We start from the raw sequence: 22,527 nt of genomic DNA on the forward strand, positions 1-22,527 counted from the left end.
ACTTTATAAAATAGCAGCAGTGAGAATGAACAAACAGAAAACTTAAATGGGATACAGTACTCTCCCCCAGTAAGCATCACTTCAATAGTTAAGCACAAAAAGCGTAAAAATGAAACTGGCTTTAAATTGACCAATCTTGTTAAAAAAGGAGACTGTCTTTGCTAAAAGAAGTCTACTTTAACAATCTAATCTTAGGAATATTTCCTTCCAAAAGTCTGCATGTCCTTTATAACAATTCCCAAACTTGAAGGAAAAAAGTCAATCCTGTCTAATGGCATACTGCATGCTAGACTCTCCTGCTGGCTGCTGTTCAAAAGACCATGAGGGTATTCAAAGAGCAACAAAACCTACACTTTGAAGAAACAATATATAGACCAGCTGACAAGCACCAGAAGCAGATTCAGGTGCTCCAGACACCAATGTCCACCAAGACAGGGTTCCTGTAGCTCTGCTTCTGCTCATGTTCAAGGACTGTAATTCAACCCACACAAAGCAGAAGGATCCAATTCCTTCATGCAGTGGTAACAGGAGCATCTGTAACATGTACTATTTTTAGAAGCAACTAGTTCCCCACCAGCTGAGAGGAATGAGGAGCTGGCATCCAGAACACCAATCTGCCTGCTAGTTACTGCTGTATCTGACCCGCAGGGATGTGCAAAACTCCCCCTGCCCTTGACAACTACCTAGAACATGGAGTCAATTGAGACAAGCTTACTAGAGCCATTTTTTGCCTCTTCTCACCTTGCTTCAAGATCTCCTGGATGCTCACAACTGTTTTTGCAGCCCAGCGACAGGAGTTTTTTTCCAGTCCCAGGCAGCCAGTGTTTTGTGGATTACACTCTGAGGATATCTGCAAGCTTCTCTTTGCAGCCCACAGGCTCGAGCATTTTGTAGACAGCTCAAGGCTTTGATTGTATCACATTTTGGCAGGTACCAAACCAAAAATTTAGCTCTCTAGTTCATATACACATGCTTAATCCTATTCAGAACTTCAAAACTTCTTTCCAACTATTTTGGCCCGTAGGAAGATGCGTCTATCTGAGCACCAAATGATTTCCAGGCTTTTATATCTACCCCTAAGAGCTCAGTACCATTATTCTTATCTAAAATGTACAATGGAAATCAGAGTAAACCACTAGTTCATTAAATGATAATTCTAGCATGAGAAACTGTCAAGCATTAAAAATCAGGATATCTTCTTGGCTGTTTTGTGCTATTCATTTCAGACACAGGAATCAAGCAACATTTTCAAAAAAAGTATGAATGAATGGTCTACCTTACAGATTCCCATCTGTAAGGCCAGTCTCATATTCAAAAGAAGAGAGGTAAGTCCTAACATCTTCTCTCAGAACCATTTTGATAGTTTCCTCAGAGTACCATGAAACTTTAATGTCTGAGAAAGGCAAACACGGAGCCATTCAAGAGCCCCATCTTATTTTTAGCGTAACTATTGCCCATAGGGCACTGTAGAGACAGTTTTTTCCTCTCTCTGCCTTCAACCCCTCAAATAAATCCCCTCTATTGGATTAGGGATTAATGCAGCAACTATAGCAGTAAGCTGTTTCCATGAGAGTGAAAAAACATAAGATGTGTACCATTAAGCAGAGTTACACTCATTTGGAGTTTGTCACTCTGTCTTGGACATTGCAGGCACTCCAGGAGAACAATATTTATATTTCATTATGTGTTTTGAACATCATCAACAGGACAGATATTTAGCACCTGCTTAAACACTCCCACGACACTTAATACAAACCCCCATTTTCCTTAAAGTATCTAATGTCTGGTAAAACTAACAGCAACTCATTTTAAGCCACTGCTCCCATTAAACAATTAATAGTTATACATATGTTAAAGAACACATCAACTAACTATGTAAATTACGGACTGCCATTTCAATGCAGAACGGTGAACTACTAATGCTGTTTCTTTTCTACAAAGAAATAAAACTATTATTATACTAGCATCACAGACTGTGAAACAAATACAAACACTTAAAATATGAGCTCTAATTTCATCTGGGTTACATTAATTAATATGAGGGGGCTGAAATTTTGTGGAACGAAGAGAGACTTTTCTAGGAGGATGGCAAAAGTTAAAAGGCCTTTGCCATTAGAGGAGGGCAGAATAGACAATTACTATTTATATGTGATATACTGAAGATTTAAAAGAGTGGGAAAGTTTGCCATTCCCTCTCCTGAGGCCATAATAGGCTGTATAATCCCACACTTAAAGACCTGGATTTGTCCTCTGAAGGCTCCTTTAGGCCCTCGTTGATTAAACTCCAACTACCCAGTTCCTCTTCATACCTTGCTTATCTGAAAGAATAGAGTGGTTAGGTCTTTTCTCATTTTAGATGTGTGTTCACTTGGGTGCTCAGCAGTTATTTGCTTTCCCTCCCTTTACTCCCATAACAACATTTGGTGAACTGTATTGAGTACATTACATTCTGGTGTGTGAACATGTAAGACCCAAAGATTTTGTTGATTTTAGTGGGAAGGAGAGCAAACATTTACCATAGGATGGTGAGGACTCATTGGCAAACGTTCCATTTGTTGCTCTGCAAGGCCTGGTACTATGTGATGAAAATTCACCTTAAAAAAGTTTGGCTCTGATCATGAGTTTGATGTTAGGGGATTATTAGAAAGCTAGGGAAAAGTGTTGGAGAGAAATTTCTTCCACATACCATTTCCCACTATAGCTGGTAATGTTTAATCATTTTCTGTATAGATTCCAAGCCACTACAGGGATTTTTCATGTTGTATTGCAGCCAGTTCATGCTTGATATTCAATAATTTTACTATTTCTCTAGAGGAGTAGTGTTCTGAGGTATATATTTTGAAAGATGAATATCAAATGCACTCTCCTCATTGCAGATGCAGTGATACCTAAAGGCTAAACAGTACACATTTAATTGTATGTTGCAGATGGTTGCTCATTTTAAAACAAAAAAGCAGATGTTGGTTGTGTCTTCTTTCTTCAATACATGCAGTTTGTTGCCTGCCAGTTGATATTGAGATGGATGTTTAGGAAGTTGATATTGATGAAGAAATGCACAATGAAAAAGCTAACTGCAGCACAGCTCTAGCTAGCTAAAATTCTGCAATTTGTTTTTTTGCTTTACCTTTACTTAATCTATCTTTCCAATGAAAACTGCACCAGAACTGCCAGTTTTCTTTTACGTGTACAGCTGGCATCAGTTGCCATCACACACTCAAGTTACAGATGGGTGCACAGTCATTATAATATCAACACAACTTCAAAAAGAGTTCCTCAACGGTGGGCTGTTAAAAGGCAAGTTTCCATATAGTAGCATAAAGTCTTAAAAAGTATTATTTAAAGCCACACAACCTCTTCAGTTCCATCACCCATAAGGATACTTTGGACATAAAGAATTTACAAGTTTGTTGAATTGCGTTTAGTCAGCTGCTGCCATGTTGACTACTTTTACAGTATTTTTATAGTAATCATTATACTGTCAAAAACTTCAGATACCTTGACTGATTCTAAGCAATTCTGAGGACATAAGTCACCTTTAAAATTTGTATATTGGGAAACTAAGGAACAGACTCATCAGCAAGTACAGAATTTCTGAGGAACATCTTTGAGTATCTGACAGATGGGGTGTTAACATGACCTCTGGAAGAGGCAGCTCCTTTTAAAAATCAGGGTTGACTCAAGTAAATTTTAGATTAACAAAGGAAAACCAAATATTTTAAAGAGGTATAAAACTACTGAAACAACAAAATGTAAAACAAGGGTGAAAGGGCAGAACTGGACAAGCAAGGGGGTAGAGGGAAAAAAACGCAGCCAGAAGACAGGGAAACAGTACCAAGAATGCACTGGAGAGCAAACAAACCTCCTAGAACATTCTGGATGACCACAGAGAGAAAGAGGAAAAGCAGGGAAGGCAGCAACCAGAATAGATCAGGAAGAGGACACTGCATACAGTGCCAAGCCAATATCCCACCCATCTCCTCACGGGAAGGGGAAATGAAAAAACGCGCTTTGTTCTTCTCTAAGTTTCCTCCATGCAAATTTTACATTAATGACATTTTGATGCTATAGGTTTCAGGGAAAAAAAAAAAACCTAAAAAAACAGTCAAAAGGTACTTCCTTTAAATAGCACTGTTGAGCTACAGCTGTTAACCAGAGCACAATGGCAACTAAGCTATCCTCTGAACAGGCTCAGCAATACAGTCTGAACACATACTCAGTGTGCTGCTATTCCTCACTGTATTCTTATGCAAGCTCACTTAATCTCATTCCTAATCTCAAACTCAAGTTTATAGTGAACAACTGTCTCAAAAATAGAATCTAGATAAATTTATACAAGGACAGCTTCATTGCTTGTCACAGTTTTCCCCAACAAATTGTTACAGGGAAAACTTGCTTTTCCTGAGGAATTAGGAACGCAGCAGGGTACAAAACTGCTCCATGAGAAAAACAGTAATTCAAACACTTTACTGTAACACAAATAAAGTTACCACTATTAACTAGGCCCAGCAACCATAACCACCAAGCATACAATACAATACCTACAACAAAACTCAAAATATAACTAAAGTGTAAAATATATTCCAGCAGCTGCTCCCACCAAATGACAAGTGCAAATCTGCAAACCAGAAACCAGCCAGCTACAGAACATCCACACTGCACTATACTGCCCCATCCTTAAAAAAAAAAATACTTGCAGAGAAGGATAAATTGCTCTTATTAAAAAGAAAGTCCCTAATCCTTTTAATCATGATTATAACTTCACATGTTATGTCATGTAAATACATTTGGCAAATCTATCTGAATCCCCCACTTAAACTGCAACACTATTATTCCTGTTACAGGAGGATGCTCATCTTTTACGAGCAAAATAAAAAGTTTTTTAAGCCAGCTGATAACTCTAAAAATGGGGCTAGTAGATTGCAACATCATCCCTCCTGATTTAGAATCCTTCCATTACACAGACATCAACTTTGAGAAATAATTATTATCATTAGCAAAAGTCTAGAGCATCTAAGAAATTTCTTCTGCGTCTTAAGCACCTAGCCAGAGGGGGAAAATAAAACTATTTGCTCATTTAACTAAATTCTTAGGAAGTAATTCAAGAAATAAAATAAGGTCACTTAATTCAACCAAAGGCTATGGTTAAGTCATGTGTGTTAATCACTTAATAAAACAAGTCAGCCAGTCAATAGTAAAAAAAATTTTTTTGAAGACTAATACACTTTTCATTCAGAACTAAATGAGCACCTACTTAATATGTTTCCTTACAGTTACAGTATAAATACCTTCTTTCTTTACACACAGGTTCCATGAAAAACAGCCTTGAGAAAGTCAGTCCTGCCTTTTCTTATTTCAGGTGGTTCACTATACTGAGCCACCTAGCAAGAAAAGCAGCAGGAGAGGTACACGATCTCTTGATTTTTACATTGCTGAACTCAAGACACAGTACTGCATTGCTCTTTTCCCCGCACGCTCTCCTTCTTCACAAAAAACTTTTTATTGTGCTTTAACAGAAGGTCAATGGCTATCACTTCTCTACTCTAGCACAATGGTGAATTGAAACAAGAACCCATAGCTGTTTGGACCGACAAAGCAACCAGTATGTCTAAGCCAATAAAGCGATTTGTTCATTAAAGCTACTTATAAAGCAACCTTTTGTTAGTCTATGAAACATCAGAAACCTCATAGAATGCATTTAACTATGGTTTCTTAAAAATCACCAACTCAAAAGTTCTAAAATCTGTTAACTTCTCCACTTCCTTAAACTGACAATAAAAAAACCTTAGCATTGACTTTTTAAAACACAGCAAGTACGGTGCAAACTTTTATGCCTATTCATCAAAACAAAAGTTTAGGGCTCTTGGTGAAGGGATTCCCCCTGACAAAAGTTCAAATTTATCTTACCAATGACTTATGCAAAGCTTCCTGTGCAACACTGACAACCTGTAATAATGAGAGCAGCACAATCTTGTACAACAACAACAAAATCACTCAATGGATGCACTCAGTTTGGACCCAAAGATTCATTCGGATTTGACAAAAGAAATAAGAAGAGCTGTAGTGAGCAAAGGTCAAAATGCTGTAAGCACTTATGTCCATTGCTTTCAACTAAGCTGAACCTGATTCCCAGTGCTCAGTGTTGCTGTGTAGGGTGGCTGTTGTAACTATTCTCAGTAACTAGCTTTAACATGACTGTGGTCACAAACTTCCTCCAAGCAACATCAGTATTTTTACCTTAATAATTTTAGCCACGCAATATCAGCAACCCTTGAAAGAATTAAAATTAAGTCACCTCCCTTACTCACAATTTCTAGACTTGCTTTGTTAACAGGTCAGCTTCATTATTCTCTGACTCTAGACTGGGCCACTAAAAAGACAAAAAAAAAAAAAGCCAGGCAGATATTTCCTCTAAACCATTATATTTGTGAAAGACAATTTTACCAGCAGTAACAATACAAGTATTGAAGCTGCATAACATGTTGACATAGACAATAAATAAAAACACTATCTGAGGGGGAAAGTGTATAGAGTCTATTACTCATATTTAACAGAGAAACACCTCTTGTCCTAGTGGCAAACCAATGTAGAAGCAATCTGAAATCATTCTTCTGCTGTCAGTTCTTATATGCTTCTTTTTGTCAAGCACAGTGCAACTACAAGATTTTTTTATATGCACAATGACCCAAGCAAAAATAAATAAGCAAGTTTCATCCTTACTACTGCAACTTCTCTGGGACAAGATTCCCATTTGTCACGCTGGATGTAGCATTTGCATTCTCAGTTAAAGTTCTTGTAATAGAATGAATGGTGAAATATTTGTCCCCACTCAGATATTTACAATCAGCCAATTTCTATCTTTTGCTGTTCAGAAAAAAATAATCTGTATTTACAAAATAAACAAGTCTGCTTTTTAGGACAGTGATAGCATCCCTCCCTCTACACTGTGACTCTCACTATCAAGCCATGAGATTATATCCTCCTTCTGGAATTAAGTGCTTATTCTAACAATAACTCTTTCAATAGCATGTGAAACTATTCAACTAAACTGTTGTCAAGCAGCCTGACAAGGCACAAAAAAAACAACTGATAGCTGAAAGGAGTCCTACAACAAGTTTTGCAGACTTCCTAGCTACTGCCAAACAAATAGTTAATGAATGAGTAGTCAAGAGGCAAACAAACTACCATTAAAATTCATAGCAAAAACAGGCAGGTAATCTTATTGAATTGTAAAGTTTTTACCATCTTCTAAGGTTTTCACTTAAAGCTTTTCTTGGACTTTGGAGTCTATTGCACCACTGACATGTGCTGGCAAAGAAAACAGCAGCACAATAACTACTGCAAAGACAATAATTCTAAAGAGAGTTACACAATGCTTTCCCTACATCCTCCTTCAGAGAGAATATACATTACTTCCAAACAGCAATTTTAAATAAGTGTAAACATAATGCTTTCCTAATTAAGTTCTGATGTCACACTTTGCTAATTTTCCCTGCTGATACCTGACCAGGTATTTCAACAATTTTACAGTCAAATATTCAGCTAGGCTTAAGAAGAGTCATACAAGAATAAGGCCTCCCTAACACAATATACTGCCTGATATTTGTAACCAACTGCACTTCTCAGTTTGCTTACCTTCCAAAATTAATCCTCTGCATCAGTTCAATTCTACTCCTCTCAGAGTACAAAGTCAGTGGTATTTATGTTCCTAAATGACTTAAGCGTACTTGAAAAATCCTGCTCTTCAGAGATTAACTTCTTGCTCTTCAAAGTAAATAAATAAAGGCTTAGACTAATGAAAAGTTCATGGTACTTTTTAGATTGTATTATCAATGGAAAACTGACAACACGTTCTTTTCTGAGGCAACAAAAGCACATCACTAAGAAGTTTGACAAATTTACACATGTAGCTACCAATGCAGCAAACATTATGCAGACATTTTGCTTTTTACAGGTATTCTTATGACCAAACCTAAGCAACAGCAGGATCAGACCTGGATTTCATTTATCTTCACCTGTACTCCACAAGAACTAATACAATAGCCTATCACTAGTGGCAACAGAAAATTAAACACTGAGTTAAAATGCATCACAAGTATCTTTGGAATTTTCCTCAATTGATAGCAATCAATTTGACACTAAAATAAATCTTTAAAAAATTCTAAAAGCCTTTGATTATTATTTAAATAATACCTTAAAAAATTTAAATAACTAGTATTTTAAATAAACACTCTAAGTTACATGCCTTTAACATCTTACTAAGACTTCAAGATGTAGCTTGCAGAATCTATTTCTTATACATTTTTATAAGTGTATAAGAAGTAGATCCTATAATCTATTCTTGCAGATTCATATCACTATACAGAATCTATTGTTATAGATCTTCTACAAATCACCTAATTAAATAAAGGCTTTAGAGGCATAAAGAAAATAAATAAGAACTAAATTTACTTTTCTTCATAAAAGTACTCACATAATTAAAAAATGGAAGTTGACAATGCACTATTAACACAGCAGACAGAAAGACAACTTCAATTACAAGAGTTGAATTTTTGTTTGCTCTGCGTGGTTGCAACAGTTTTAATGCTAACATGGGAAACTTGCTATTTATCATTTCAGATAGATCCTAGTGTTTCTTTATTATTTTCTCATGATCCATATCATCAATACTGAAACTTCAGAGTTGCTAAGCTGATGTTCTAACCACATTAAAAGATGACCACAGGAACAACTATACAGAAATTGCCATTTCCTGGGGACACAAATGAGAATTCCTCATCCTTGCTTTAGTACCCATCATTTTCACAAGGTCAAGCAATTCTTCAGCAAACATCCCCCCTACAGCCTGAACTTCAGTTGCACTTGCCATTCCAAGGGTTGACTTCAATCCTGAAACACAAGTAAGCACTGGTGCCCAAATGGCATCTCTACATTTCTACAAGAAAAAAAAATCGCATAGTGAAGAAGTATCTGTCGTCTTACAGATGCATGCTGTTTCAGCAAAAACTACTTAAATATAGAAGAACTGGGACCTGAAAAATGTCTTTTTTGGAACAAAGAGCCCCATTTCAAGGGACTATGCCAGAGGCAAGTGACATAAAAAGCAAAGGAAAGTAGCTGACTGTTCACTGCCCCTTGCAACACAAACACTAGGCAGCAGTTAATGAAGCTAGTTCGAGTCACCTTCAAAACATGACTGACTCTTCAGGCAATATCTAGCAGACCTCTGGAATTTGTTGCAAAAGGATGCAATGAAGATGAAAAATTTACAAGGGTTCAAGGAGAAATTGTACAAATTCTCGGAAGAGAAATCATTCAAGAGCTTCTGAATAAACAGAAACAATCTCTGGCTCAGAGATTCCATAAGCTGAAAGTAGGCAGAGAGCAAGCATGAAACAAAAAGCATCTAACACTTATCTTATTCTCAATGTTCTCCACGCACATGTGTTCACTAAGACATGTTTTTCAGATGGGTCATGTGAAGAATTAGGGAACTTCTGGGTTCCTGGACACGATTTTCTCTTTTATGGCTATGAGACACAAGATACTAAACTAGAAAGAACACATGCCAGTGTGATACAGTAGGCAAATTCTTCGGATTTAAATAACACAATTTAAAACAAAACATACCAACTAAAATGTATAAAAAGTATTTTAATTTTTGGATACCTCTCCCACAACTGCCAGCTTGATATAATATAACACACTAAAATGTTTTAATGAGCTTGACCTTTAATTCAAAATATCAGTTACAAAATCATATCTCTACTGGAATAACATGACTGGTTATTCTCCACTAAAATGTGTACAGCAGTTTCATGGCTTTGCCTCCTAGACACTATGTCTGCACAAGCTCTTACTGGGCAACAGAATGGTCTACTACCAAAGAGTTCCAGCTGTCATTTTTCTTCTCAGAAAACCTAAATTACTGACTCCGGGTTTTGTTTGCAGGTTGTTTTCCTTCCTGCAAACAGATTTAAAAAAACAAACAAACAAACAAAACAAAAACAAAAAACCAAAACCCAAAACAACAGTGGAAGAACACATCACAGACATCAGCCTGTTCACTAATTAGGGAGACATCTATATGCCTGTTTGTTCCCTTTCCACGGCACATCTCACAGTGTTTCTACCATCTGAATTCAAGATCCCCAAGATCTTACACTACTTTCCAAGTGCAAGAAAGACTACCTGAGCGCAAAAGTTTCTTCGCTGCCATCACTCCATTACACAATTTGGGGGAGTGGAACAGAGCTAACAAACCTAAACCGTTAACAACTCAACCGGAAAAAATATGGTACTTTTGCATTTTCTCATTTTATTAGCAGAAATCAGACTTGAGTGATTCCACAGCAGCAAGAGAAAAAAAATTTATTTATAAATAATAAAAAATTATAGTAACCTCCTACTAAAAACACCTACTATTACAATGTGAGAAAACACAGTACTTACCTACGTTTGAAAGAGCCAGTGAATATGATTTAGCGTGTTACAAACAAATAAGCCTTTCATGCATCAGCAAGCTAGCTGAAACAATTGTTTAAAGAATACTATTGTAAAACATATGCAGGTGGATATCAGAGAACATAAACAGCATGGTTTCTGGAAAGGAAACTATGCTTTTTTAGGCTAGTAGAATTGTATAACAACAGTGAACTAAGGAGAAATTGCTGAAAAAATTACTTTCAAAAAGTCTCCCCCAAAGTCTCAAAAGGCCATTAAGTAAAATTAATATTGGTGTTTGGAGAAAACATTATTTGGGTTTACATGCCAGCAACAAAGCATCAAAAGAAAAAGCATTAAGTGGTCTGTTAATGTGCAGAAGAGTTAACAGCATAAGGCTACAGTTCTGTGCTAGAACTACATCACATATTCCCCAACGATCCAAAAAGCAAAAAGTGGCAAAACTCACTCACTTGAGAACTATTAAGGTTAAGACAAGAGAAGGAACCTTAAGAATTTCACGTAGTGTAACTCGGCTAGGTAAAATGGGAAATACGTGACAGACAAAAAGAACAATCAACAGCGTATTACATGTCACGGTGAATATTTTACTCATCCACTTCCTGGATTTTAACAACAAATTCAGAAAGAACTCACTCTGGATAGTCCATAGAAGAATAATATTCAGTTAAAAAAATTCTTAGGATGTATACTAAATGTTTGGGAGAATATTGGTACATTACAAACTGAACAGCATTTTAAATAGGCACTTTGTAAATATATAACACTCCTAAGCAGGCACACAGTAAAAAAAAATGATTTAAAATGCTAATTAAACTAAAACAGTTCCAAAAAAGGTGAAATTTTATAACAGGTATCTTAAAAGATATGCCAAAAAGTGTCAGAAGGATCAGGTATGTTAAGTGCAACAGACATGCAGAGTAACACCAAGGAAAAGGTAAAGGAAAAAAAACCACTAAGAACATTAATTTCAACTGGAGTTTTATAAAAATAAGAATATATTCAACTAAACTATGGAGTTAAAACATCACAAATAACAGAAGACATTACTATGAAATTCATAAGTATACACAACAATACATTCCCATGCAACAATTGCTCAGATTCCCAAACTTGGTTTAAAAAAAAGAAAAAAAAAACCACAAACTACAAACCTAACATACTTTTTAAAAGGATTACATGTTTTATTAAACAACATAATAGGCTATAACAAAAATTAAGAGTGAACTTGAATAACTGTGAATTACTTGAAGCTTTATATGTGGAACTTTTCAGTGTCACAATACATGTTTCCAAAAAAGTGATTCTGAAAAGAAAAACAGAAAGATACATGTACCCTATAGTAAAATCCTACTTCTTTTCTGGAGGTGGCAACTAATAAGCAGAGAGAATAGAACAAGAGTTAATTTAAACTCTCAGTTCTACAATCCGTAGTATTCTTGAATATGATTTTTTTCCACACTTCAGCAGCAGCCAGCAAACATACACACAGCTCTGCAACCACCACAGCATATGCTGCCTTTAGCCCAGCTAGCAAACTAAAAAAAGCGTGGTAGGTTATGTGGGGAGTGGTGTAACAGTCAGGCTGCAAGACTCAAACATATTGTGATAAGGGAGGTCACAAGAAATAATAGGACAGTAACAAGGACTCTGTTACTGCAGTGGTGGGATACAGAAGGAGACAGAGGGTACAGATCCACAGGAAACTAGGTTTTGTTAGCTCTGCTGCTCACAGAACAATTTGTTTCCCTTGTGTTTTACAGATTTGAATACTAATATTTCTGCACTCTGCAGCTTTGATCACTGTGTTAAATGTAGCTCTACTGAATAAAAGGATTAGTTTGTCCAGATTGGCACATTTATGACTGTGATATGAAGAGAACTCCAGGGAAAAAACCTTTGAAGATGAAGTGCATGCTCAAATTTAAGGTTGAACTCGCAGTAGTAGCTGAAGGTGTTTTATGACATGCATATGGTTTAGAGTACAATACATACGACAATACTGCCGTTTAGTATAAAGATTATAAACATTTTTAGCTTACTTAAATCTGTCTTGCTGTTAAAAGGGGCAATACCACTTTCCCCTTACTGAAAAGGCTAAGAAGTCAGGCAGCAGTAATACTCATGTTGGTTCACAACTAGCTGGGTTTGAGAAGTGGACAGCACAGCCACAAAAGACAAGTGGCAGGGAGAACAAGATCAGCCCTCTTTGTTACAGCACATACCCCACGCTGGCTTCAGCAGATCATCAAACCACAGCCATGAGGTTTCAGGGCACAGTTAAGCTGATCTAATGGTCAGCCAATGCCCCAAGGATGCACTGCCAGCCGTGCATCCCCTGTGTCAGCTCTAACACATATCCCGTGTCACACTGAGCCAACTCAATTTGATTTTTAGTTCCCTTCTCACTTAAATTCATGGAACTAAACTGGTAGAAAACCAACAGCACAAAATTAATTACCAAAAAGCCAGATTAAACCAATAGCTAGCACAGGAAGAGGTCAGGGTAAGAGAAGATGTTTGGAATCATTCCTTTCAGCAACTAAGCAGGTCAAATACAATATGAAATGACAACCCCATAAAGGACAACAGAATATAACATCTCATGCACTCTCAACTTTGACAAGGTTTGAAATTATTTCATGAAGGAAGGGTAAATTGTTTCAATGATAAATTTCTCCTTTTTAATCTTTGCTAGGTCATGCCTAATCTATGATTCTTTTCCTACCACACTGCACTGTAAACAAACAATAGGAATGAGAAGGACCAAAACGTTAACATTTCTTTTGTGCCACTAAACAAGCTTTTGTTTTTCCAGTCATTCCTAGCACCCTTTTGAAAGGTTCCCACAGCCCGTGTAAACAACCACAAGCTGAGCAGGATGACTGTACATACCTCCTACATAGGCAGGCAGCAACCTCAGTGTGCAGCTCCCCTAACCAGACAGCCACACATCCACCCCATGACAGAGGGCACCACCCACCTCTACCCCTCAAACAAAAATCCTTCCTGTGCTCCTGAGTCACACTGTTATCTAGTGCTCCCACCAGGCACAGCCAAGCGTCAGTAATGGTTGAGCTGAAGTGTGACCCTCAATTATTTCAGTATCAGCCCACTTCTTTTCTGTGGCATATCAGGAAATACTCGATTTCAAAATAGTCAAGCATAACGGCATTCAAAGCACAAATAACAACAAAACAATTTGCAAGATTTACCATGGCAATAAGCTATAAAGCTGGGAATACAGCACAAAAACTGAAATCATAGAATCACAGAATGATTTTGGTTAGAAGGGACCTTAAAGGTCATGTATTTCCAACCTCTATGCCATAGGCAGGGACATCTTCTATACCAAGTTGTTCAAAGCCCCATTCAACCTGACCTTGAAGATGAGATGAAAAAACAGTATGTCCTGGAAACAAATCAAACCTAATAGTGAATGTCAAAGTTGCTTTGCTACAGTAAGACATGTCTAAGAGCCACCCTAGTTTTAGTGCACTCTCAGATATGTAAAACTTTCAAAATTAAGTTAAACATCTGGACAACGCAATAAACTGCCATTATGGAGATAATCAGGGTTGTTAACAGAAACACTCCTATATTACAAGCTTGAAAAACGTAAAGTTCAGCCACTTGTGTATTAAAGCCCACCCAAGATATTCTTAGTAGGACTTATTTCACACTTCTTATTACTCCCCTGAAGACACAGTGTCAAAACATAGTTAGAATTCCTACCATGTTACTAAGGGGCTACCAAAGTTTGCATGCCACTCTCGACATGTTTCACGAACAGAAAGTGGCCATTCAGGACCATGTATTGCACAGCTGCTAGCATGGAGCAAGTGCAGGGCAAGACAAAGTCCAGCAAGCTGGGAGTCAGGCAGTGACTAAGTCTAGCTCTTACCTGGACCACAGACGGCACAGTCCGAACCCACCTACTACCACAGATAATGCAACAAACACACCATGAAAGCAGAGGAGTAAAACTGCCCCCTTCTACCAGAGGCTTGTCATAAGGGTGCACATCTGCCCCATCATGGCTACACAAGTAAGTTTAAACATGGACCAAGTGGGGGAAGCATAGTAGGTTGAATCAGTCTCACTCCCCCTCAACTCTTGCAACAAGAAGCAAATTAGGACAAAAGTAATTCCCAAACACAATGCCCCAAGCAAACATCATTTAAAATTCATTCTTGCTGAAATATCAAAAAGGGTCTGCTATCTAGGCATGTGGAAAAAGAAATGGTGTTAAAAGTTTCCTGGCCAAAAAAACCACACCACAAAACCATAGCAACTTTGCCATAGTGTGATTTAAAGGATGTTGAAGATGCCCTCAGGATTGGTAAGAACTGTCACTATTATACTCTGCAGTAAAGGAAAAAATGTTACCTGTCATTGCAGTGATCCACCCACTCACAGAAATGCCACAGAATTGAAGACATACTCATCAGCTCTGGCAATAGCAGACGAAACTGCCACAGCAGAATTCAGAAACATATGTTACAAATAACTTATACGAGGGTATCTTCACGATCAAAGTTTCAGGGTCCTTTTCTACTGTGCTAGATGATCTCTCCGTTTGAGCATCACTGCATGAATTAAAATAAAAAGATGAAATATAAATAGCCAGAGAAGTAAGCACTCCAAGCAAACTGCAGGTTTACTGTACACCTGTCCAAGCTCAGGGCCACAAGACACATAGCTTAGCAAAGACACAGCACTTGGTGAAGCAAAGGTGAAGACATCCTGTCTTCAACAGAGATTCAACACCATGCCAAGCTACATGGCGCCACACTTGCCACAAAGGATGAGTAACATTCTTCAGAGAGGCTCCATAGTTTTAAGTTTTGCTTATCCTTATTAAGTGGTTATGGCCCTGAACACTAAAGAAAATACTGTTATAAAACCAGCCTTATTAGGCAATGGAGAAGTCAAAAAAAAGCATGAACCCACTGTTGTCAGGTCTAGCAAAGAAATGCTAGATTTTGCAGCAACTGCAATAGCTAGTGAGCAACTTCTCAAGCATGAAGTATGCTACAATGCTGAAAAGGCTTGCACTTGCCAGGGAACACACTGAGCAGCTTACCCTCCTAAAAAAGGAAGTTGGGGAAAAGCCTGAAACCTTTTCTTCCCCATTGGCTTATGGTGTTTTGGGCTTGTCAGTCATTTAGTAAGACAACTAGCTTGTCCTGAAGTAGCCTGTTTAGTTCTGAAAACACTGACTATTTTCATTTCTGCAGATATATACAGATGCACATTCTATCCTATAAAGCATATCACATATTTTACATAAAGGTAGTAATATCCTTTCACATGCAGTTTTGAAATACAGCAAACTAACTCCCTAAGAGCACAGGCAGATCCTGCATGCTACAGCAGATCTAAACATAAAGTTTCACCTTTAAGAAAACACGATAGACTTTATCCTGAAAAACACATGCTTCAAAAGTATTCACAAGCATCTGTGAGAACACAGAGCCAATGTGTGCAGTAAGGACATTATGCCGGTCCAAGAGGGCAGAGTTAAAGCAGATACTGTCAACAACACACACCCAGGGTTTGCAGTTCCTGTCCTCCTGAAATTCAAAGCAATTGCCACAACCTACAAGAACACAAAGCCAAAGCTGAGTAACCCTGACTCCGCATGACCAAATTCAGGAGTACTTCAATCCATCAAAAGAATCGACCAAAACTTCATGTGCAATCAGTTCTCCACCACCACCCCTAAGTTCTTTGATAACCCCAGTAAAGAAACACACAAGGGAACAAGTCATCTGGTAACCTGTATGACATAAAGGTTTCCTCCCACCTTCCTACCCAACCAGAGCAACACTGCTAAAGGAAGAAATGCTGAAGAGGGAGAACAAGCTCTGACATTGGACCAAAAGGTTGAGGAACTGGGGAAGGGAACACAGGTAAGAGCACAATGATCATCCCAGAATCATTTCAGGTTTTTAATTTTCAAAGAGAGACACACGTGTAAAGAGGGAGAACAGGAAAAGGAAAGAATTAATCCATTGCTACAATCTGGGATACTGCAGTGGCAAGACGCATTGATCCACGTTTATGAAGAGTAAAGAGGAAATCATTGCAACCCTTCCCTAATGTCCCAGTCTCCACAGGTCCAGCTCCACAAAGCCAGGTCTCACCATAGCACATGCACACCTCTCAGCTTCACCTTAGGGTAGCTCTCCTGTCTTGGTCAGGAGGGAGATCTTATGCTTAGAAAGTCTTCAGCAGACTTCAGAAACAGAGACCAAGCAACTTTACATTCCCCTCAACATTCCAAGGACCCCTGTACACATGACATCTAAGGCACATCAAAATGTTAATCAGTATCATAATAAGGTATTTGGGTTATAAAATCCAAACAGCACTCTCAACCCTTTCTGAGACTTTTAAAAGGAAATCATACCGGTACAAGTCTAAATTACAACCAAAACTGAAAATAGCACATATAATTAAAACATTCCATGCTTTTTCATTTTATGGCCCTATTTGTGATTGGTCAGAAAACTAGACAAATTCTACTAGTTCGTAGTGCAGCGGCCACCACTGATCATGTTGGAGGGATTTAGGACGGGGGGAAAAAAAGAGCTGTTTGAGAGCAAACCTTACTGTCGCAGCTACCTGTGAGCATGCACCTGCTGAAACCATCACAACAGAACTGTTGCCAGCAAAACAGCACATACCAAAACTCCTCATTCTCCAGCACAAAGCAAAGCCAACTGTCTCGGGTCAAGATGCAGGCAAAGCTTATCTGAACTAAGCAAGCTGGTTTTGGACAATATATCCCACACCTCCTCTTACCAACCAGCTGCGGGTGTTGTATTCTCTAGTTGATGGCAACATCTTCAATTGCCCCAGCAAATAGTAAGAGATATCTGCTGGTATGTTAAGACATGGCAACTTAGAAGAAATGCATGGTTTCACCCTTGAAAAAATAACTGCAATTGTTTCAGAGAATACTGAGAAAACATAATATTGGAGAGCTGAATAACACAGGTTTGTCTATTTTGCAAAGATAAGCAGTCTTGAAGAGATGAACACACATTTTCTGTTATGGTGCAGTAGTTTCTTTTTACTCTGATATCCCTTAGTTTTTAATTAATTGACCTTACAATCTAAATTATATTATACACACACATTATGTTTCCAAATTTAAATTCTTTTGATGAAGCTCTGAAAAGAAATCTGCTATTTCAAAATAAATACGGGAGCAGGGAAACAAAACAAAACCTCGCACATGGAGTTTTTAGGCTTTCTTAATAATAAACTTTGGGAATATGGGATGCAAAAGGAAGTGCTTACAGACCTAAGTTATAATCACAGTACTGACAAAAAAAATCCATCAAGGATCTATTAGAAAACATTTAACTGCAATGTATGCATTGATACAGGATGACCAGTGGAGTAGCTGATCATAACCACTGTGGGAAAGAACTAGGCAGAACTCACAACATCACAATAGATTAATTGCTCCCATTCCCTCTTCCTGCCTAAGAAATGTCCCCTCACAAGTAAGCTGCAATGACTCTCACATTCATTACAACCAAAAAAGGCCTTGCATATGCAAAGTTCTCAAAAGACAAAAGCAAATGTGTACTTTAAGTAAGAGCTTAATAAAGTCATTATGTTTATTTATTGATTCAGGCTGATCAGAAAAGGGATATATAAATGATTATTATTTTACTACTAATCTATATACAGTGAAAGATGGAGAACCACCACCTTTCATTTTCTATTGGACACAGAACTGTGACAGGTGAGGAGTAGACAGAGATCAAGTATTCTTCCTCTCTCCTCACACAGGAATCAGAATGCACCCAAGACAACTGACAACTCATATATCCAAAACAAGTCACTAAGCAGTGAATTGCCCACTCCTCCCTCAAAGCCACCAAAAAACGTTCACCCAAGAGAAAGCCACTAAGGGTGTCAAATGCACAGAAATGACACAGCCCAAAAGTACACACTGATAGCAACTGGAAATGTGTTCTGGGACAGGGACTTGTAAGCACATAGTGCTGCCTACAGTCTTTCACAGACATCCACTGCTGAACACTTAAGAGGCACAGGACACTAGGCTAAACTGAACTTGCTTGATTTAGCCAGAAGAGCCTGTGTAATAACCAGCAGCTATACCACCACAAAGCAAGTCCAAGAAGTTTGTTGACAGTAAGTTAACTTCCACGCTTACATGGTTTTAAGTCTTCATCAGACAATTACTTAAAATCTTTGTTGCCTTTGCTGTTGTAAAAGACTATCTTAGACTATTATGAAGTCCACAGAAGTGATCCCGGTAAACAGATTTTGCCTATCCTGAGCATTTCAGTACAGAACCATCCATCAGTTCCCACAAATTTATTAAAGTACAATACTTTGTCATGGAAGCGCATTTTCAAGAGCAATGACATTGTAATCTTCATCGTTTCTTTCCAGAATTACCTGATATACACAGTCCACATATTAGAAGGCTGAAGCCGCTCTGCAGACAGGGTCTTTATGTCACTTTTATTTCAAACATAATGTATATAAAGTTAGTTAACACGCATATGCTCTTCAGAAAAAGATCCAGAAGATTAAACATTCATTAAATAAAACCTGAATTTAAAGAGTGCTGACCAAAAGATACTGAACTTAGTTTCCTTTAAAGAGACAGGAGTAGCATTCCTCTCCATTTAATAACATTGCCTAGTATAAATCATCACACACCATTCGGTTTTTTTTACTGATTCAGAGACAACAAATTCCATTGAATTAACAAAACTTTTGCAAAGTACCACAGGTGTATGTAATGAAGGGAAGTAAAGTTAATTTGTCAGTCTAAGAGTCTAAAGATAAAAAGGATTTCTATCCCTAAACCCAAAAGCTACTTACTATGAAAGCTTTTCTAACAGTTAAGACAAGCGAAAATCATATACTTTCTGATAAACATTTACATCTCCAAACAAACACCACTGTACTAGTAAATTATTCAGCTTGAGCAAAAGAACTACATTGATTAGGTCTAAGTTGCAATAAAGAGGAAAAACTTAAACCTTGACAAAAATAATTTAAAAAATATGAAGTGATATATGTTTTTTGAGATATTTATGAACCAGGATCATGAACAAGAACATGTAATTGCCATCAAGAGTAAGAACCACGCTACTATTAACGACAAAATAATGATGGAGTGGGAAAGGGCAGATTTAAGTTTGAGACCAGGAAATGACAGAAAAGCAACACATGAAAAAAGGACCACCACATGAAAAAAGGACATAGTGCCTTTAGCTCCTGTAGTTATTAAATACAACATAGAATTTACCATCTCCTTAACTCCATTGCCTGAAGAGAATGCAACTTCCTTTCTTGACCTCCTACTTCTGGGATCAAGAAAATCTAAGAGTGAACTGAATAGAGAGTTCAACTTCTTTTAACCCACTTTTTAAACAGCAACAACAATAGGGAGCTTAAGATAGGGAGATATTTAGGATTTAAAAAATTAATCATCTTACCCATCAGCATACTTGGTCTCCAAAAGAATTTATGCAACGTCAGGTGCTCTGCCTACCTTTAAACTTCCTTATGATGTCTAGGTTTTCCTCTGAGTTACCAGAGGCTGTCTCTTTCTCAGTGGAATAGACAAGCATGCAACTGGGAAACAGACTAAGTACTTCTAAATATGTAGCACAAACTGAAGCACAGAGCAAGCACTCATTGCTGGAATTCTGTAGTATGGCCTTCTGTTCACATACATGTATTTTAGAGCTCCAGCAATATACAGTTCTGATACATTCTATCGTCCTCTACTTTCAATTGCATCTGGTAAAGAAAACCCAGGAGAGCAGGCCCCTAGCAACCGACCTGCAGGATGTTCACAACCTGTATGCTCCTCTTTTAATAAAGAACTAGATGAATCCTACAACCTTCCACTTCAAAATCTTTCCAGGCTCCTTCCAGTAAGATGTGGAGAAGACTCATGCAGGCAACAGTTTTCACACAGAGTTACGATTTCTGGATCCCTGTTTGAACAATGTCTCATCAAATAAACGACATTCAACCTACTCTCTTCACTTTTTAGTACATCCTCTTCATAAGTAACAAATTGCTGTATAAATTTTAACACTTGAGTAGTACAATTTAACACTGACAGACATAAATGTTTCTTCCCCCACTAACTACTGCGGTGTTTTCTTCAGTTAAGAGCAAGTTAAGATACTCCATTGAAACATGCTAAGTTTTGATACAGTTTTTGTTCAGAGGGAAATTGGGCAAGCGGCAGAAATGCTAAAAAGCAAAGCAAAACAAAACCCAAGTAGAGTCCCATTCCCAAACGAGACCTTTCGTTCCCTAGTCCCAGAGTAAGGTCTGGAGTGAGAGCAAGAGCTTCGTGAAGCAGCAACTTCTCCAATAAACAGGAAGAGCCAACACTACTTCTGGCTCCTAAAAGGCATTAAAAAAATGTTTTACGTGAAAAAGCAACTCCTTAATAACGCTTTTCCGCGACAAGAAGAGCTGCATTTTCCACTCAAGTGTTATGTAAATGAGCGGGCAGGAGGCAGCCGCGGGGTCTGTTAGGAGCCACTCAACCCTTTAGAGATAAAAAAAGGAAAACGGGGGAGCGCGGGGGGGATGTTTGAAACCCTCGGGGCTCACAGCACCGCGGCCGTGCGCTCCGCTCCCAGCCTTGCACAACTTTCCGCCCCGGCAGTTCCGCTCGACTCTCCGGGCGGGGACGGGACGGAGGGGTCCGAGCCCTCCCGTCGCCCGCCGCCTTTGTTCGCGGGGGCCGCCGCTCCCGGCGGGCACAAAGGGGGCGGCAGAACTTGCGGAGGAGACCTCGGCAGTCCCCGGAGGCCGCGGCGGAGTCCCACCCCCGCCTCCCCCTCGTCTCCTGGCCGGGCGGGAGCGGCGCAGGGACCGCGGGGCACCAGACCGTGCGCGGCCGGCAACGTGAGCCGCATGGGAAGCGGCGGCGCCGCGCCCCCCGCCCCGGCCCCCCGCCCGCTCCGCCGGCGGCCCCCGGGGCATCCGACCCCTTCCCAAGGCGGCTCCTCCCGCTCGCACTCACTTTTCGGGACGGGCTCCGCTGGGCTTTCCCTCCGCTCGCGGCGCGCGCGCCTTCCCGCCGGCGAGGCGATGCCGGCGGCGAGGCGGAGCCCCTCTCCCCCGGCGGGAGGGGGTCCGCTGCCCCCCGCCCCGGGGCTGCCGCCGGGGGCCGGGCGACTTCAAGGGGGCAGGCGGGTCCGGCCCCCACCCCCCGCCCCGGGCGGGCGGGCTGCGGACGGGTGGCCCTCGGCGACCCCCCCGGCGTGCGGCTGTCCCGGCGGCTCAGGTGCGCCGCCGCGTCCTCTCACATGGAGCCACCGCCTCGCCGCCCCTCGGCGCCCCCCGGGCCGGTCCCCGCGTCGCCGCCGGCCGGGAGGCGAGTGGCTCGGGCCGCGGCCCCTGCCCCGCTCTCCCTCTCATGCACTGCGGGCGCCGCCGGGCCCCGGCTCCAGCGGCGGGGGGGGCCGTCAGGGCCCCAGCCGGGCGGCGCGGCGGGGCAGCCGGGCGGCGGGGCTCGGCGCCGCGGCCGCTCCGCTCTGCGGCATGTGGGGGGAGCGGCGGCGCGGGGCGCTGGGCGGCGGGGCAGGGCCGGGCCGGGGGCGCCGGGCGGGGGGCTGGGGGGAGCAGTGGCAGCGGCGCCCCGGGATCCGCTCGCTTCCTGCGGCGCCGGGAGGGGGCGGGGAGGGCGGGCGGGAGAGGGAGCGAGCGCGGCGGCGGCGCGGGCGGATGACAGCGGTAACCCGGCAACCGGCCCCACCCCGCCCCGGTGCCGGCGCGGGCCGATGATGCGGCGGCGGGCGAGGCGGGGCCGCGCAGATCCCGCCGGGGCCGCGCAGATCCCGCCGGGGCCGCGCGGTTCACACCGGGACATGGGGGCGGCCCCGCGCACCCGCGGCCGGCGGCACCGCCCCTGCCCGCCATGGGAAAGGCTGGTGCCGGAGCGCTCCGGAGAGTTGTTCCGTGCCCGGCAACTGCTCAGCTGGGAAGGGACTGGCGGCGGGAAGTGCTGGTCACTCTCGGTGCTTCCAGAGC

At 40.6% G+C, this 22,527-nt stretch overlaps 1 protein-coding gene across 1 annotated transcript in view; it reads right to left on the reverse strand.

Annotated features, from left to right (window-relative positions):
* Positions 1-21,601, reverse strand: part of FBXW7 (F-box and WD repeat domain containing 7) — a 179,241-nt gene extending 157,640 nt beyond the window's left edge. Inside the window, exon 1 of the mRNA XM_064652236.1 lies at positions 21,518-21,601. The gene's annotated coding sequence lies outside the window, so the exon portion shown is untranslated. The remainder of the gene's footprint in view (positions 1-21,517) is intronic.
* Between the last annotated feature and the right edge of the window lie 926 nt (positions 21,602-22,527).

Source organism: Pseudopipra pipra, chromosome 4, assembly GCF_036250125.1.
Source record: "Pseudopipra pipra isolate bDixPip1 chromosome 4, bDixPip1.hap1, whole genome shotgun sequence".
Lineage (NCBI taxonomy): Eukaryota > Metazoa > Chordata > Aves > Passeriformes > Pipridae > Pseudopipra > Pseudopipra pipra.